Source organism: Marmota flaviventris, chromosome 8 (genome assembly GCF_047511675.1).
Source record: "Marmota flaviventris isolate mMarFla1 chromosome 8, mMarFla1.hap1, whole genome shotgun sequence".
NCBI lineage: Eukaryota > Metazoa > Chordata > Mammalia > Rodentia > Sciuridae > Marmota > Marmota flaviventris.
The window spans coordinates 47420289-47427759 of NC_092505.1; positions in this window are offsets into that span (position 1 = coordinate 47420289).

A 7471-nucleotide genomic window follows, 5' to 3' on the forward strand; every position below is an offset into this window, starting at 1 on the left:
TAATTCAAAGCTGGCAAATGTCCCATCAATTACTCTCTTTAATACACCCCTTAATTGTGATGGTATTCTTTTTTAAGTCAAAGTCTTTCTTTATATCTCCAATTCCAATTTTATGGCTCCATAGATGCTATAATGACCTCTGGTCTTGGCATTTATGACTCCCAAGGGATTAAGATGCATCAGTTCTAAAACTGATTCAGTTCCAAGTGCACACACTGCAGCACATGATGATATTAATTAGGGGCAGTAACCAAACTTTTCTCGTAACCACTGCTTTAATATTTTCCTGAATAAAATTTATACTACTTAGTTTGATATTTAGGATGGATTTTTTTTGGTGGATTTTTTTTTTTATGTTCACTTTCCACTCATAATTCCTGAACATATCCTGCGCTTTCTTCACTCCAGAACTTTGCTGACATGTTTCTATCTTCCTGGAATCCTTTATTCTATGACATTTACTTACCCATTCCTGAAGCCACCAGCTCTGTTTTGACTTTTGGATCTCTCTTTATTCATTTATTTGTTTGTTACTTTCAGTCAGAACTTTCTTTTCAGACACCATAACATTTTGTTATATATCATATCTCAAAATCCATCCCTTTTTTCATTATATTTATGTGTTTGTGTGTCTGTTTCCACTATTAAATTGATCATATTTTCAATAATTTTCATAGTCATTTCAGCCCTGAGTTGTAAGTATCATAGCGATTTGAAGAAAAAATAATTGAAAAACAAATAATGTGTGAATATGTCATTAAAATCTCTGGTAATAAAAAGGTAAAAAATATGATAAGTGCCTTCATTTTCTCTCTAGTTACAAAGCTATATGAGTTTAAAGAATAATTATTATTCTTTAAATGTCTTTTTTTTTTCAAGCCTCAAAATTGAACAATGAACAATAGCTTTAAACCTTGATCCTAGAAGCTTATCACACCACTGTGTTTCAAAAACTTATGTCATTCAAATATATCTTGATGATATCAGTCAATATTTATTTAATAAGCTATAGAAGTTAAATTTTGAAACTACATTTTAATATATATAAAGACAGAAAATAAGAAATCAATATTCCTTAATGTAGACAGAATATATAAATGTGATGAAAAAAACAATACCAATACAAGCTGAATGTTAAAGAAGCAAAAAATAAGATACAAATAAACTCACAATGAGTCAAATCAATAATCCCAAATTAATACTTGTGAATAAGTTTTTTAATGAAATGAGAAAGTTAAATTTGAGTCATTCTTGAAGATATTTAATTTATGTTTCCTTATTGAAAAGAAATTTTTAAATACAAGTAATATTTTATGAAATATGAATAATTTTAAAATATAAATAAGGTTTACATATTTATATCTACACATAAAATTATTTTAAGTTTTGATATAAACTGCAATATGAACAATTTTCATGGATCATGTTTCGTTGTTGTTTTTTTGTTTTTTGTTTTTTGAGTGATGGAATTGAATTTAGAGCCTTTTACATGCTGGGCAAGTGCCTTTACCACTGCACCACACCCTGGCCTATGAGTGTTTTTATGAAAGTAGAAAAATAACTTAAGCATCCTCTGATAAGGTTGAATGCTGACGATTCTTTCCTGAACAAAGTGATACTTACATTTTCCACAAATTTTGTTCCACAAATTTTTGTTTTAGGTTATCTGATGCATCTCACAAGTCTTTTCTGTTATATTTTAGGGGATCTTGACAAAGCAATGAAAAATATATCTCTAGTTGTCCTTCAGAAATGAAGGAGAGAAAAAGATTTCCCAGACAAAATCTGTCAAAAGTCATCACCATCAGACTTGTTTGACAAGAAACCCTAGAGGGAGTTCTTCATGCTGAAAGAAATGAAGGCTTCTGTGTAATAGGTGAAAGTGTGAAACTCACAGGTAAAAGTAAGCACACAGTCAAATTCAGAATATTCTACTACGATAGTGACAGTGTGTAAATCCCTTATATCACGTCTATTTTTAACAAAAAGGCTAAAAATTGAAACTATTAAAAACAATAGTAGCTACAATACTTTGTTAGAGGATAGACAATATAAATAGATATAAATTAGGACATCAGAAGCATGCTGGAAACATACTTTAGAGGGTACATTTTTTTTCTGGACCCTTCTTCCCCACTCACACAGGGAGTGGGATGGAAATGTAGCTTTGTTTTATGCAATCAAAATTAAGTTGTATCATCTTAGATATATTTCGTGTAAACATCATAACCACAAAACAAAGACCTACAGTAGATCCACAAAAGACAAAAAAATATAACGATATAAAGCATATCACTAGAGAAGACTTCTAATCATCAAGGAAGAAAACAAGGAAGAACGAAAGAATCTACAAAGCAACCAGAAAGCAATTAACAAAATGGCAGTGGTAGATTCTGACTTACCAATAATATGAATTTAAAGGGATTAAATCCATTAATCAAAACATATAGATGAATGCATTAAAAAAATAAGACTATACAACATGCTGCCTAATCCACATTTAGAGATGTTATGGTTTGGATATGAAATGTCCCACAAAGGCTCATGTGCTGAAAGTTTGGTCTCAATGCAGCAGTGTTCAGAGGTGGGGCTTTGGGAAAGTGATTTGATCATGAGGGCTTTGACCTCAGCAATGGATTCTCTATTGATGTGTCCATGATTGAATGGACTGTTGGAATGTCGTGGAACTAAGGAAGGTAGGGCCTAGTTGGAAAAAGTATACTGCTGGGAACATGCTCTAGAAGGGTACATTTTTTGTTTCTAGACACTTCTCCCCCCCCCACCCTCTTTCTCTGCTTCTTAGCTGTCTTGAGGTGAGTAGATTCGCTCTGCCACAACTTTCTTGCCATGATATTATGCATCACCACAGGCCCAGAATCAATGGAATCAAGTAACCATGGACTGAAAGCTCTGAAACCATGAGCCAAAATAAATCTTCCTTTCTTTATGTTGATTTCCCCAAGTATTATGTCACAGTAAGAAAAAGCTGCCTAATATAAAGGACTTACTTTGAACATGAAAGGTTGGAAAAAGATTTTCCATGCAATGGTAACCAAAAGAGAACAATTGTTGGCTGAATCTACAGAAGATAAAATGAAATTTAATTCAAAACTGTAAAATGAAACAAATATGGTCATGAGAAAACGAAATAAAGGACATCCATTTTGTAAAAGAACAAGTTTAATTTTCCCTGTCTGCAAACTATATTGTCGTGTATATAGAAAACCCTAAAGATTCCACCCAGAAAATCTTAGAACAAACACAGGAATTCAGTAAATTTGCATGATAGAAGATCAAAATAGCAAAAATCAATAGCCTTTCTATACACCAATGAACTATCTGAAGGAAAAAAAAAAAATTAAGAACACAGTGTCATTTAAAATAGCACCCCCCCCCCCAAATAAAATACTTAGATTTAATGAAGGCAGTGAAAGACCTGTGCACTGAAAACTATAAAACACTGATGAAAGCTATTGAAAAAGACATGTACGGTCATAGTTCGGCAGTTAGTACTGTTAAAATTTTCTCAACACTACCAAAGCAACCAGCAGATTCAAGACAATCCCTGTGTGTGGTGCACGCCTATAATCCCAGCATCTCTGTAGGCTGAAGCAGAGTTCAAAGCCAGCCTTAGCAGCAGAGAGGTGCTAAGCAACTCAGTGTGACCCTGTCTCTAAATAACATACAAAATAGGGCTGAGGATGTGGCTCAGTGGTCAAGTGCCCCTGAGTTCAATCCCTGGTACCAGGAAAAAAAATACACATAGACCAATGAAACAGGATAGAGAGTCCAGAAATAAATTAATGTATAAGATCAACTGATTTTCAACAAAGATGCCAAGAATACATAGTGGGGGAAAGAACAGATTCTTCAATAAGAGGCAGTAAGAGACACTGGAGAACTGGATATTCACATGCAAAACAATGAAACTAGATCTACTTAAAATGAATTAAAGACTTAAACACAAGATCTGCAACTATAAAACTACCAGAAGAAAATACAGTAAAAAAGCTCCATGACATTGATCTGGGCAACAGTTTCTAGTTTCTAGGATATTTCCTCAAAAGCAAAGGCTTTAAGAGATCTATTGTACAACATGGTGACTTAATAACAATGTATTGTATTATTGAAAAATCTCCTAAATATTTTACTTAACTCCTGTCATGATTGCATAATTCAATTATTCAAAAAAAAAAAAAAAACAAAAATTCAGGGGGCGTGGAGGCTGGGGTTGTGGCTCAGTGGTAGAGCATTCACCTAGCATGTGTGAGGCCCTGGGTTCAATCCACAGCACCACATATAAATAAATTAAATAAAGGTATTGTGTACAACTACAATTAAAAAATAAACATTTAAAAAAATTTTATTGATTATATTTAATGGATAAATGCAGTTAGAATGCTGGTTTCTGGGGTTCTAAGTATACACCATAATAATACACAGCAATATTATTGTTGCCATTTATTGAGCAATTATTCATTCCAGATCCAGTTTCAAGTAATCACAGAACCTCCTTTAATTTCTATAGAAGGCTCTAAATAATTATAAAATTATTCTAATTTTTCACCTTGTACAACAAATTAAGAAAGTTGTGGTGCCAAAGTGAAACCCATATCTACTCAGCTTCAGAGATACATGTCTAACCCCAAGTGGTCTCTTTTCCAAAATTGGGAAAACACAGAATTGGAAAGCAATTCATCATTTCAAGAGTAGAGTCCCCCACTTTAAAGAAAACTTACAAACATTTCTGCTTTGTATTTTCAATTCTTTGATCTTAGTCTACATATTAGATATGACAAATAATATTTTCATGAAACATTGTAAAGTTATATTATAATTTGCAAAGAATAGGTAGGGCTGGTGCCATAGCTCAGGGGCAGAGCTCTTGCCTAGCATGTGTGAGACACTGGGTTCAATCCTTAGCACAGCATAAAAATAAACAAAATAAAGGCATGTTGTTCATACATAATTTAAAAAAAAATTTACAGAGGATAGCTCTAATTTCACTTAGATCTTAAGGATTACTCATAATGAATGACAAGGAAAGCAGAGAGAATGAGTGTCCATGAGGTGACTCAAGCTAATTTAAACAATTTCAGACTCTATTAAGCAACAGAAGATAAGCCACAAAAATGAACAATTTCATTTTGACATCTCTGTTATTCATTTATAGAATTCCTAACATATATTTAAATGAATAAATAAAAACAATGGGAAGAACAAGATAAACCAAAATGAAGGTTCTACTCTCTGTCAAGATAGCACTTGTATGTTTTTCTTTAAAAGAGTTCAGAATGACTTATATTTGTCAAAACAAAATAGAGATATCTATTCAAATACTTTTGACTATTTTAAAAACTTGTCTTTTAAAGCTATAAGAGTAGGTTAAATACTAGATACTAGTCCCTATAACATACATGATTTGCAAACATTCTTTTAGTCTGTGGGCTATTGTTTCACTTTCTTAAAGTATTTTTGAAACAAATTTTTTGGGGGCGGGATAGTAACTGGGGATTGAACTTAGGGGAACTCAATCATTGAGCCACACCCCCAGCCATATTTTGTATTTTATTTAGAGATAGGATCACACTGAGTTGTTTAGCACTTCTCCATTGCTGATGCTGGCTTTGAACTTGTAATCTTCCTGTCTCAGCCTCCCGAGCCACTGGGATTACAGGCTTCCGCTACAGTGCCTGGTCGAACAAAATTATGTATGTGAATAAAGTCTATTTTTCTTTGCTTCTTAGTAACATTTCTAAAAAACACATTGTCAAGTTCAAAGCCATGAATATTTATTTTTATAAGAGTTTTATAGTTAAAACTCTAAAATGCAGATCTTGATCTATTTTAATTTAAATTTTGAATATAGTAGGGTTCCAACTTTTTATTTTGCATGTGGATATCTAGTTGTCTTAACCCCTTTTATTTACTCTTTTCCCAAATAAATGGTCTCAGCATCTTATCAAAATCAACTAGTATAGATATATGTATTGTTTTTTTCTGGATTCTCAATTCTATTCAGTTGATCAATTTGTTTATCCTTATGTCTGTCTTCATTAATACAGCTTTGTAGAAAACTTTGAAATTGAGAAGTTTGAGACTTTCAACTTTGTCTTTCTTTTGCAAAAATGTTTTGATTTTTCTAGATCCCTCGCATTTCCTTACAAATATTAAAATCAGTTTGTCAATTTCTGAAAAACAAATGAAGGAAGGAAGAAAGAAAAAAGAAAGAAATCTGATATTTTTGTGGGGATGGGGATGGCGTTGAATTTGAAGATCAATTTGGGAAATATTGCATTCTTAATAATTTTAAGCCTTTCAATCATGATCTTGGATTATCTTTCTAATTATTTAGATATTTAATTTATTTCAATGCTACTTTGTTTTGGGGGGCAAACCAGTTAATTTCACACCTCATATGTTCAATTTATATCTCATCATTTACCTTTTTGACGTTATTATAAGTGGAATTATCTTTTTAATTTCATTTTTGCATGATTCATTGCTAAAATATGGAACTATGATTGATTTTTGTATATTGATCTTATATCTTGCAAAGTTACTAACCTCTTTTATTAAATTAATGTATTGCTTATTTGTTTGTATATTCCTTACAATTTTCTACATAGAAAATGATGTCATGAACAAATAAAGATAGTTTTACTCTTTCCTGTTCAATATGGGTGCCTTTCATTTGTTTTTTGTTTGTTTTGTATTGTTTTGTTTTGCCTACCTAATTGCCCTGGTGAGATCAAGTACAATGTTGAACAGAAGTGATAAGAATAGACTCCTTATTTTGTTCCTGATCTTAGAGGGGGAAAACTTTCAACTTTTCACTTTAAGTGTGATAATAGTTCTGGAAATTTTGTAGATGCCCATTATCAGATTGAGAAAGTTCCCATCAATTCCTAGCTTGCTGAGTGCTTTCATTGTGAAAGGGTTTTGGATTTTGTTAAATTTTCTTCCTCTAGGTACTGAGATGATCTTAAAACAGCATTCTTTTCCTTTAATCTATTAACATGTGTATTACATTGTTTTTTTCTCCCAGTACTGGGGATTGAACCCAGGATATGGCATATATGGTACAAGCATTCTGCCACTGAGCTATATTTCTAGCCCTTTTTATTTTATTTTGAGACAGAGTTGTTCAGATTCAGCTCAAATTTGTAATCCTCCTGCCTCAGCTGGATTTACAGTGTGCGCCTCCATGCACAGCTTTTGCTTGTGTTTCCTAAACAGACCTTGTATTCTTGGGCTAAATTCCATTTGGTCGTGGCTTATGATCCTTTTCATATATTGCTGGACTCAGTTTACTAACATTTTATTGTGGATTTTTGTATCCATGTTAACAGGGGATTTTATTTTATAGTTTTCTTGTTACGTCCCTGCCCGGTTATAATATCTGTAAGTAACCAGTCTAACTGAATGAATTGAGAATGGTTTGCTTCTCTTGGGTTTTTGAAGAGTTTGT